The following is a 12,731-nucleotide window of genomic DNA, read 5'->3' on the forward strand; positions in this document are numbered from 1 at the left end:
TTGGCTCAAATCAATGTCAAGAGTAGATGTACATGGTATATTTGGTTTGTGTGTGTGTGTGTTTAAGGTTTATTTATTTGAGAGAGACAGAGCAGAGGGAGAAGCAGGAGAGGGAGACAAGCAAACTCCCTGCTGAGTGGGGATCCTGATGAGGGGCTCAGTCCCAGAACCCTGAGATCATGACCTGAGCTGAAATCAAGTCAGATGCTTAACCAACTGAGTTACCCAGGCATTCCTGGTGGTTTTGTTTTTAAAGTATCTTGAAATCTAAATTAGTTCTTGCTCTTTTCACACCATGACTTCTTGAAGGAACCGTGGAAATTGCCTGTAGAGTCTCATAGACTCAATTTGGTCGATTGCTATTGTGTTTAACTTGTTCTGTCATTTATCCCATATCCTGAAAGTTGGATCTAGAGAGGATTAATTAAATTCTGATTTCTCTTGTCTTTTCTTTTTTCTTTCTTTTTTTTTTTTTGAGTAATAAGACTTGATAGTATTATAGTAATGGTGCTCCTTATATTTAATCAGAGGCATTTAATTCTGGTTGTCTCATTTTTACTAAGGCTCAAATTGGCCATTGGGTACATAGGCAAAAGCCTGACGCCTTTGTTGGAAAAGTCCCCATAACTTTTTTGCGTTATGTTTTTGAAAGTATGCATTAATGGTATTTGCCTGAGTCATTTATTTCATTAAGGTTTGCAAAAGGAAGATTTTCCAAATCTATTACTTCTGTTTGTATTATTGTTCTGTTGTATTATTAGATGGAATTCTTTTATATTTAAAAACCTTGCTCCAACCATTAGGGCTGTTTGGTTACATGGAATGTATTCATACCAGAATGGCAGGATAAATATTTCATCCTTTCCTCTTACCATTTTTCAGAGTAATTTTTGGTACTGGTAACTCTAGTTGGTGTCCAGTGAGTTAAATGTTTTTCCCTTTGTGTCACTAGACACAGCCTTTTTTTTTTTTTTTTAATTCATTCCTTTTAATCACTTGTAGTCATTATTCTTTTATTCACATTATCACACTTGGCCAGTAAAACCTCATCAAGCTGGCTCTTGAGTGAAAAGGAGGTTTTTAGTTGAAATAATATTTGATCATAGTACAGGTATCTAAGAGTAATCTACATCTTTCTTTAACTTTAATACATCTTTACAAAGAATAAAATAGCACATTGTATGGGAAGGTATTGATGTGCTTTTTAATAAAATCACAGGAAACTACCATTGAAGATTTGTATAGTTCTGTGAGGTGAAGTGTGATATGTGATACTAAGAGATATACTGGCATGGTAAAAATCCATTTACTGTTACATTTATAAAGTATTTTCCTTCTGATATGTAACATTGAAGTCTTTCTTTTCCAACTTAAAATAGGATTATATTTTATATCTTACATACAGAACTCAGTTTTTCATGGTAGAACTGGATGCTAAATCCCATTAAACTCTTGCATTTGTATTTGTGTTTTACGCATTTTTGTAAAAAGATTATGGTTTGTTTGTTTTGTTTTGAGAGGGCATTTTATTTCTGTAGACCTTCATGGAGCATGAAGTTTGCTTTCTGACTCAAAGTACTTGTTTGCTATGTTGATTTTGTGTAAGCCCAATATTGTATTACTTGTCTTTGTGTCCATTTCATCATTTACTTAAAAAGAGCTAGAAAAGATATAAATGTATCAAGTTATATGTCAATTAGATCTCAATTTTAAAAAATGATAAAAACAACAAAACCAAAACAAACAGGAAAGGGCCAGGAAAATCTCAGAAAGCAAACTGCCATATTTTTCAGTACTACAAAACACAACAGAAGTGGATACTGAGAAAGCTAGAAAAGTTACCTTGAACCAGGCCTCTTCCTCAACATTCAGAAAAGCTGATTTCATACAAAAATAAGTAACACGGGGGTGCTTGGGTGGCTCAGGCGTTGAGCATCTGCCTTTGGCTCAGGTCATGATCCGAGGGTCCTGGGATCGAGCCCTGCATTGGGCTCCCTGCTCAGCGGGAAGCCTGTTTCTCCCTCTCCCACTCCCCCTGCTTGTGTTCCCTCTCTCGCTGTGTCTCTCTCTGTCAAATAAGTAACTAAAAAAAAAAAAATCTTAAAAAAAAGATTTTCTGTTAAAAAAAAAAGTAACATGAAACTATAGTGATGTAAAGTTGTTATAAAAAAGTGGTTTGTAAGGAACAAAGCATCCTAAAGACACTGAACACCAGAACAGCATGCCCATGATAGGTCAGAACTGACTTACTATTTAAAATACTTAAAATTAATTTGAATATTAAAATACTTAAAAATGACTTCTAAGATGTTTTGAAAGTGATACAAAGTATGAAAGAATACCAAAAATGAGAATTTCAAAAACTTGGGAAAGTACTAGAAATAAAAGGAAAAATAATTTGGAGGTGAAGACTAAACTAGGATAAACACAGAAGCAGGCAAACAGCAGATAATATGGGAAATAGAATGTCAAAAAGTAGAATGGCTTTATAAAAAGAATCATGGGAAAATGACAAGTTTTAGAGATTAAAAAAAGAACATATATACAGAATAAATTATATGAGGAATACTTTCCTCAAAAAAAAAATACTCAGAGCTACATATTAAAAGAATACCCTGCCTACCTGCCAATGTTCTCTTATTTAAAACTTTGGAGTTGGCTATCTAGATAGCCATCCATCCAACATGGCAGCAGTCAGTGTTTGGCATATAGGTATCTGATCCATCTGTGAATAAAACCTGTATTTTTCCTTCCCTCTTAACTGATGGTAGTGAACTCTAATGAGGAGAGGTGTTAGTATCTTGGAGGTAAGTGATGTGGGGTTCTGGGCCACCTTTTCATGAAACGTGGCTGCCTGTGGTCCTGCTTGGCCCCCTTCCTGAATGTCCCATGAGCTGCGGTCATGTTGGCTAGGCTGGTGGCTGGTGAATCTGATACTGATCTTAAGATGGGCTGCTCTGGTCACCTGGTTGGTTCACTACGTAATTGATGCTTAGTTACTAAGTCACTTGTGGTGCCTAATCTCACTGGGCCCCACTAAAATCTTCAAGTCACCTAAGGAATAGTTTGAAGCATTTTCCCCATCTATTTTGTGTTGTCTCAGTCCAGAAGCCTACCAGATGCTCTTTTGTCTTTTAGTGGTGGGAGAAGGAAGGTACAATAATTCATCCTTTAGAGAGAGCTGTCTTGGCATGTCTCAGTGGTAGAACTTCATACCTGCACCAGTGTGGTAAAACTGAATTTTTTTCCTTTACCTCCCACCCTCTGTCATATATTTATTTGCCTTTTCAGGATGTCTGAGTATTTGCACTTACTTCTTGCAGGTTTAATGAACATGATGCCATCAAGGCACAATATTTGAATGATTGAGTTCTCTGACTATATATTGTGATTTGCCCATTGATATGGGCCAGGGTTCCATTTATTTGGAACTATAGAACATGTGGGTTCATCAGTGTCACTTTATGGCCCCATTCTAACAGGAACCCTGAAAGCATTTGGGCTCATCAGCATTATCTATAACCTTGTATCTACTAGTCCTTAAGATATCTGGGTATTTCCCGTCGGTGCACTTTGAAAAATGCGGAAGGCTTGGGAGAATTGCTAGTGTATATACTTGCTATGGCATTGACAATTCCTTCCTTGGTTGCAGCTTGTCTCCCATTTCATGCGGGTCTAAGAATTGACTCACATCTAGAAACTGGGATGTAGGGCTGCTGACATCAGTTCTGCTTATCTTCTTTTGATCTTTTTAAATTGTATGTAAAAAAGATCAATTTAAATTGATATTTTTAAATTGTATGAAACCTCTTTTGGTTTCCTTTCCCTTTTTAAAAAGCATTGTAATTGCCAAATAAGATATAAATACAGAAAATTAAAATACAGCTTAATAATTTTAAGGTGAGTAAACATGTAACTACCATGCATGAAGAAATACAATTTTACCTGCAGTTTCCGTATGCTCCATTTCAACTTCTCTCCTTACCCACAAAATTAAATACTACTGTAACTATATTTTTTGGAGATCCAGGATAGGCTTTAAAAGAGTTGGGATTTCTACATGATGTAGGAAGCTGATAGAAGTTAAAATTCTTCAGAGATTGTAAGCGTGGGTGCTGTAACTCAGAGATTCAGTTTCTGAAATTACCTCAGGTTAGTAAATAACTTGAATCAATATTATTTTAACTTAGAATTTAAGTTGGTCATGATTTAAAGTGAAAATAATCTATTTGACATAATTTTCAATTTTATCTAATACTTATTTTTTCTTGACTCAAGGTCCTTACATTAATTTTAGTAAACGTTCTGATAATATGTGCAGTTCAGATTACTGTAGTACTAATTGGTTAATTAAAAACTAGTGGTTAAAGTTACTGGAATTTTAGAATTTGCTTCCTACAATGATGAGGAGCATGGATTTTGGAGTAAAACTTAATCGTGTCTACTAGCTACATGACCTTGGACAAGTTACATTTTTGTGCCTCAGCTTCATCATCCGTAAAATGGTAATAATGTTAGTGTCTTCTTCATAGGGTTGTTAGGATTAAATGAATAAATACATGTAAGTCGTTTAGAACAGTGCCTGGTGTGTACTAAGAGCCCATTAAACATTAACCATCATGAAGTAGTTAGCAAGATCAGTTACTATGCTTGCTAATTAGCCTCATTTTTTTAAAAAAAAGTTATGTGGTGGGGGCGCCTGGATGGCTCAGTGGGTTAAAGTCTCTGCCTTCGGCTCAGGTCATGATCCCAGAGTCTTGGGATCCAGCCCCACATCGGGCTCTCTGCTCAGCAGGGAGCCTACTTCCCTTCCTCTCTGTCTGCCTCTCTGCTTACTTGTGATCTTTGTCTGTCAAATAAAATCTTAAAAAAAAAAAATTATGTGGTGGATTAAAGATGCCTTCAAATTTTTGACATTCCTCCCCACTGAGAGGCAGGATCTATTTCTCCTCTCCTGTGTAGGTTTTGTGTTTTGTTTTTAATATAAAAAAACCAATATAGTACAGAGAAAGTGATATTATGCCAGTTCCACAACTATAGCCAACTAGCCTATAAGACGACCAGCAGCTTCTACTTTGGTCTCTTGAAGTCCTGATTTACTGCCATAAGAAGACACCTTACCCTGGAGGACAGAGATGGAAAAGACCAGTGGAGTGGAGAGGGACCCAGATAAGTCCTACCTTCCAGTTGCCCAAGGCACCAAGTATGTGAATGAGGCTGTTACAGACCCTGCAGCACAGCCAAACTGCTAAGCATGTCACTAAGAACCCATCCACATCCTATGGAGCAGAAGAATTATCTAGCCAAGCCTTGTTTGAATTCCTGATTCACGAGATTGTGAGATATCATGAAATTGTTGTTTTAAACTAAATTTTAGGGAGATAGGTCTTACAGCAACTGAAACAGAAGGTGGGAACACAGAACACATAAATATCTCACCTAAGGGGCACCCGGGTGGCTTACCAAACTTTTGGTTTCAGCCCAGGTCCTGATCTCATGGTCAAGGGAATAGTCCCAAGTGGTTGTGGTAGGGCTCAGTACTCAGCAGGGAGTCTGCTGGAGATTGTCTCTCCCTTTCTGCCCCTCCCTTTCTAGTGTGTGTGCACTGGCACTCTCAAATAAATAAATCAAATCTTTAAAAAAAATTCTCACCTAAGATTGCATAAATATATACTGATAGGAATAGGACAGAAACCCAGATTCTATAGAATGCAATGTCAAGGGGCGCCTGGGTGGCTCAGTGGGTTAAGCTGCTGCCTTCGGCTCAGGTCATGATCTCGAGTCCTGGGATCGAGCCCCGCATCGGGCTCTCTGCTCAGCGGGGAGCCTGCTTCCTCCTCTCTCTCTGCCTGCTTGTGATCTCTCTGTCAAATAAATAAAAAAAAAAAATAAAATCTCAAAGAATGCAATGTCAAATTACAGTTTATTTTCTTTTATATTTAGGTTATTTGATTTTTAAGTCATTTAAATTTAAGATGCACTGGAGAAGTTTTTAATGAATCTCCTGGGTTACAACCGCAGCTCTAGAATCAACTACCATGTAAAAGAATATTTGAAAAGAAAGTATTAAAAACAATATAAAACCAAATAAGTGAATTTTTTTGGACATAGAAAGTTACTAAAAATTTACAATGAACAAAGTATCTCAAATCACTGCACACAATTGTTAATGTGAATATTTAAACATCAATGTTTTCTGAGTTCTTCATATATTTTGTTTGTGCTAGCTAGCCCTTATTGAGGCATTACCATAGGGGAATTCTTGGCAAAAAAAAAAGTCTCCACGTTTCTGCAAACTGGGAGAAATCTCAGTATTGTGTGCTGGAGTCAGACATGGACACTGGAGAAGGACTTGGGACTTTTTTTCTAAGATGGGTCAGTGAAATAGGTTTCTTTAGAGCCTTCGGGTCACAGATTACCACGTTATTTCTTGATGAATTTGTGGAACAACTTTCTGGTTGTTTCTTATAAGCAACTGCTAATTCTTACCCAAACAGTTTTTGAAGTGGAATTTAAATAGATTTTCTCTTGTTGAAAATAATGTTCGTATTCCAAGTACTTCAGAAACATTTAACTCAAACTACAGATGTACCTCCATCTTGTGGTGACTGTCAGAAGTGTCCTAGATGAAGAAGTTTAGAGTAAAAAGCTGGAAGATTCGATGAAAAGCAATTGCTAAATTTAAGCTTTTGGGAATATTGACAACTTCTTTACATCTTCGTTCCTTTCTGCCTTTTTTTTTTTTTTTGAGCCTTGGTGTTAATCTTACTGCACATATTTACTTTTATCATGAAAGATCAAAAATGTTTTTGGAGGGAATGAACATGTATAAATAGATCATTTTTCGAAGTTTCTTTTGAGCCAAAATAAAAGGAATATTGATGAACTGAAATAGACACCAAGTTATTTCATTGATTTAAAAAGGAAAAATTAGTATCAAGGAGATTTAACTCAGTATTTCTAGCAGCTGTACTATAGTTTATATGACCTACAAAAAGTACGTAGTACCTGTAATCCTACCAATCAATATTTGGAAAACTTTTTTCAACAACCAAGTCAAGTAATAGTTGAGCTCTTAATATGTTCTAGAGCCTTGGCTTATACTGGAGGAATAAAGGCAGCAGAACTAAATAAAGAAAGAAATAACGAAATAATCCTAGTAAATAAGTCATAGAGTAAGTAAAAGGGTAATAGGTGCTATGGGGAAAAAATGGTCAGAAATACTGGAGTGTTACACAGAACTCATGGGAGACCTCTTTGATAAGGTGATTGGAGCAGACTTGAAGGGGATGAGGTTGTTAGGGTGGAATTTAGGGAAGAACATTCCAGGCAGAGGGAAGAGCAAGAACAAAGGCAGGAGTTTTGCCTAGTGTGTTAAAAGCATAGAGGAAGCTAGAGTTGAGTGAGCAAGTAGGGAGAGTAGTAGGGAAATAGATGAGAGGTAATGAGGGCTCAGATTGCAGGATCTTCTAGACCTTAAGAAAGATTTTGACTTATTTTTTGTAGTAGGCAGAATAATGACCCCAAAAGGTGTCCGTGTCCCAATCCCCAGAACATGTGAATATGTTATGTGGTAAGAGTGACTATGCAGGTAATGATTAAGGGTGTGGCCCTTGACAACAGGTACATGAAAGGATGCTTACCATCACTAATCATCAGAAAAATGCAAATCAAAACCACAATAAGATATCACCTCACACCTGTTAGAATAATAACTATTATCAAAAACACAAGAAATAACAAGTGTTGGGGAGGACATGGAGAAAAGGGAACCCTAATGTACTATTGATGGGAACATGAATGGATGCAGCCACCATGGAAAACAATGAATTCCCTTAAAAAAATTAAAAATAGAACTATCTCATGATCCAGTAATTCCACTTCTGGGTATTTACCCAAAGGAAACACAAACACTAACTCAAAGAGATATATGCACTCCCATGTTCATTTCAGCATAATTTACAATAGACAAGATTCGGAAACAATGTAAATGTCCACCAATGGATGAACGGATCAAGAAAATGTAGTATATGTACATGATAGAATATCACTCTGCCATCATAGAATGAAATCTTGTCATTTGCAACAACACGGATGGGCCTTGAGGGCATTATGCTGAGTGAAAGAAGTCACAGCGAAAGACAAATACCATATGATATCATTTTATATATAGAATCTAAGCAAACAAAGACCAACAGGAGAAGAACAACAAAACCACGCTCATAGAGAACAGAGAAGACATTGGTGGTTGTCAGAGGGGAGAGGTGTGGGTGGGGTGGCAAAATGGGTGAAGGGGGTTAAAAGGTCCAAACTTCCAGTTGTAAGTCATGGGATGTAATGTACAACATGGTGCCTATAGTTAATAATGCTATAATATATATTTGAAAGTTGCTGAGAGTAGGTCTTAAAAGTTCACATCAGAAGAAAAAAATTCAGGGGTGCCTCGGTGGCTAAATTGGTTGAACATCAGATTCTTAATTTCAGCTCAGGTCAAGATCTCACCGTCATGGGATGGAGCCCCATGAGGGGCTCTGCACTCAATGCTGAGTCGGCTTGAGAGTCTCTCCCTCTTTCTCTCTGCCCCTCCTCTTGTTCGAATCTGCTCTCTCTCTAAACAAGTATTTAAAAAGAAAAAAATTGGGGTGTGTGTGCCTCGGTGGCTTAGTTGGTTAACTGGCTGCCTTCAGCTCAGGTCATGATCCCAGGGTCCTGGGATCGAGCCCCACATCAGGCTCATTGCTTGGCACGGATCCTGTTTCTCCCTCTCCCTCTGTCTGCCGTTCTGCCTGCTTGTGCACACTTGAGAGTGTGCTCTTTCTCTCTCCATTAAATGAATAAATAGAATTTTGAAAAAAAAATTTGTGACTGTGGTGATCATTTCATAATACATTCAAATATTGAATCATATTGTGTATGTGAAACCTGTATATTAATTGTACCTCAATTTAAAACAAAAACAAAAAACAAGCAAACATCAAAAGGGTATGAGTTAAAGGTGGGAAGATTATCTCTGATTATTCAGGTGGGCCCTATCTAATCGTATTAGCCCTTAAACTCAGAGGAGGCCTGCCTCCACCTAAACCAGAGTCTCTTGAATTGACAGAGTCCTCAGCTGACAGCCAGCTGGGAAATGGAGACATCAGTCCTCCAGCCTTGCAAGAAACTCAATTCTGGCAGCAACCTCAATGAGCAAGGAAACATTCTCTCCGAGAGCCTCCGAAAAGAAGCACATCCTTGTTGACTTCTTGATTTTTGCCTCATGAGATTCTAAGCAGAGACTCCTCCCAGCCTCCAGACTTTAGACCTGTGGGAATTGTGATAATAAATTTTGCCTTGTTTAAGCCACGAAACTTGTGATAATTTAATTTAGCAGTAATAAAAAACTAAACACTCTGAGTGAAACAGGAAGGGATGGATACCTTTTAGTACAGAAGTATCATGATACAGTTTGTGCCCTTTTTACTAATTATGTAGATTTCTGTGGTTTCTTTACAACATAAGTGGTTTTTACAATCAGTCTCTCACTAAGGGTAATTACCTTTCACCTTTGGTTGTTGAAAGCCCAGTAATTTATATCCGTGACATAACTTTGGTAGTTTGAAAAGACTTTTATACTTTCCGAATTTCAGCATTAATATATATACCCCCCCCCCCCACCCCAGGAAATCCAGATTAATATGGTCCGGAACAATTAAGTGAATTTAAAGTTATCCCACTCATTTAGGGGAAAATGATACCTATTGTCTGTAGCAAAGCCAATCTGAATCATCTCTGAAGTTAATTTTAACCCTCTATTTCCGTTTTTCCCTCGTTTTTGCATGTTCTTCAGACAAGCTAAGTCCTTGTTAGAAACAAAGTACTAAAGGTTAAGTGAAGGATAAAAGATACTAAGATTGTCTTTAAGCTTCTGTTTCAATGTTTTTTAACATTTGGATATATTTTCTACAGCATTCCATTTTGGTTGTCTCAAGCAGAAACAGCCCAGAAGTTTAATGAATCAATCCTCAGTAAATAACTATTTGTGTTCTAGGTTGGTACTGAACAGTAGCTCAGTACAACCTATTTCCATTCGAGGCAACACACTGTAGTGTGGGACCAAAGAGCTTCTCCAATCAGCTATGGATAAGAAGTTGTAGCTCTAGGAGGACCTCTGGGCCTACACACAGGAAGGCCAAAAATGGGACTTAGCAGTTACTAATAGAATGTTCCTAAAAAGAGATTTCCTCAAAATTATCTGTATTTAGTATAGTATGGATATGGATGGAAGCTAATCCTCTGTTGTGCTTCTGTGTTTCAAAATAAATTTACCAACTCTGTGCACTGAAAGCCACCTAGCTTTAAAAAATAACTTAAGTGATAGAATTAGATGAGTATTCTTGGGGAGAAATTCCCATGTCCCCGGAGATACAAGAGTGTAATTCTCTCTCTCTCTTTTTCTCTTTCTTTTTTAAAGTAAAATGCTGGGCACAATGTATATGCTGCTTTGACAATTCTTTCTAAACAAAAAGATGAAGTTACTTTACCTAAGATTAAATTCACTTATGCATTGTAAATTGTACCACACATTAAGGCAATTGGTTCTGTAAGTATCAATAAAGCCTGTTCACTTTAGCATAATGCAAATTCTCAAAGCAACAAGTTCTTATTTCCACTGAAATCCCCACCCAACATAACTTTGTCAGATTTAAGTTAAAACTTTTAAAATATTAATGATGAATATTATGATTAATTTAGGAAAGAAAATTAGTACCATAAGTTTTGAAATATTAATGATGAATATTATGATTAATTTAGGAAAGAAAAGTTGGTACTATGAAATGCTGAAAACTAGGGAGACAGAGGGCTTATAACATATAATGTAAACTTATTCATCATGAGTTTAGAAGCTTTGCCCTGGAAATTTATTTGTTGGGCGACCCACTCTTTTTTCTTGTGATTCAAGTCAGTCCTATTCTACTTCTTCAAATTAAACTTCATACACTTGAAACTAACATACTGTATGTTCACTAAATGGAATTAAAAGAAAAAAGACTTCAATAGGGTGCCCATGTGATTTACTGTTAGGGACACCATGCTTACCTGTGTCAAAGATAATCATGTCAAACTATTCTGATTACTGCTTTGGCTTTACTATGCATATGATGACCATCTCCCCTTTGTTTTTCTCAATAAACTTGGCCCTATCACTGTGCTCTATTGCATTCAAGGGCCCGGTTCAATGGCGGGAGCGTCCCCTGTCTTTCCTGATTTACAGAAAACAGCCACCATGGAGCTTTGAGGATCCTGGGACTCCCCTTATGAATGTATATTGCACAGACTTCGTGAAAGGAGTGTCCTCTAGACCCTCGGAAATGATATGGTTAGGGGGCAGATGGACAAGTTTTATATGATAAATTCACTTTGGCATTCCAGTCTACCTCCGCCTTGGATATCTTCCTCTTCCAATTAATAAAAGTATTGTCTGGGACCAATGGGAGTTGCTGAGAGACTTTCTGGGTGTCCATGAGCTCAAAGATGTTTTTTTCCTAATGCTAAGACATCGTCTTTTCCATTCTTAAGTGAATGTGCAGAGGAGTTTTTCAGAGGCTACATGACATGTGATGATAATATCTCTATGATGGCTTTGGAATATATGATTGTGTATTCTTGTGTTTAAATTGTTTTAGGGAGATGTTCCCAGTAATTTCTAAGAGTGTAAAGGGGTCATGAGACTAAAAAGTGTGAGAACCAATGCCTTATAATATCTCAAGGAAGTTCTCATTTCAAATTCATTTAGTGTGAGCAATCTCTGGTTCTATAGTTTTTTTTCAATTGTTTCTATATTTTTAATTTCACGGATTTCTGTCATATTTATTATATTTTGGTTTGCTTTAATTTTAATTTGTTCTTTTTGTGGTTTCCTTTTAAAAATATTTTATTTTTAAGTAATCTCTACTTAAAATCCAACGTGGGGTTCAAACTCACAACCCTGAGATCAAGAGTCACATGCACCACCGACAAAACCAGCCAGGCACCCCTCTTTTTCTAGTTTCTTAAGGTAGAACTTAAGTTATTGATTTTTAAATCTTTCTTCTTTTTTAAATATAGGCACTTAATGCCATACATTTTCCTGTAAGCACTGCTTTAATTGTATTACACAAATTTTGAAATATTGTATTTTAATTTTCATTTAGTTTAAAATATTTTAAAATTTCTCTTGAGACTTTCTCTTTGGCCTATGAGTTAGACATGTGTTGTTTACTTTTCATGTATTTGAGGATTTTTCAGATAACTTTCTATTATGATTTCTAGTTAGTTCTGCTATGGTCTGAAAATGTACTTTTGTGATTTCTATTGTTTTAAATTTGATGAGGTTTGTTTTATTGCCTTGAATATGGTCTATCTTATTGCAAGTGCTATATATGCTATATACAGAAGTATACAGTAATTGGGAATTGGCCTTAGGAATGGCATGTAAAATGGTAGATAGATCACAGAAATGCCCAATTCTTTTTAAAATTATTTTTTATTATGTTGTGTTAGTCACCATACTGTATGTTATTGGTTTTTGATGTAGTGTTCCAAGATTCATTGTTTACTTATAACACCCAGTGCTCCATGCAATATGTGCCCTCCTTAATACCCATCATCAGGCTCACCCACTCCCCCCAACCCCTCCCTCTAAAAACCCTCAATTTGTTTCTCAAAGTCCACGGTCTCTCATGGTTTTTCTCCCCTTCCGATTACCCCTC

Source organism: Lutra lutra, chromosome 3 (assembly GCF_902655055.1).
Source record: "Lutra lutra chromosome 3, mLutLut1.2, whole genome shotgun sequence".
In the NCBI taxonomy this organism is placed as follows: Eukaryota; Metazoa; Chordata; class Mammalia; order Carnivora; family Mustelidae; genus Lutra; species Lutra lutra.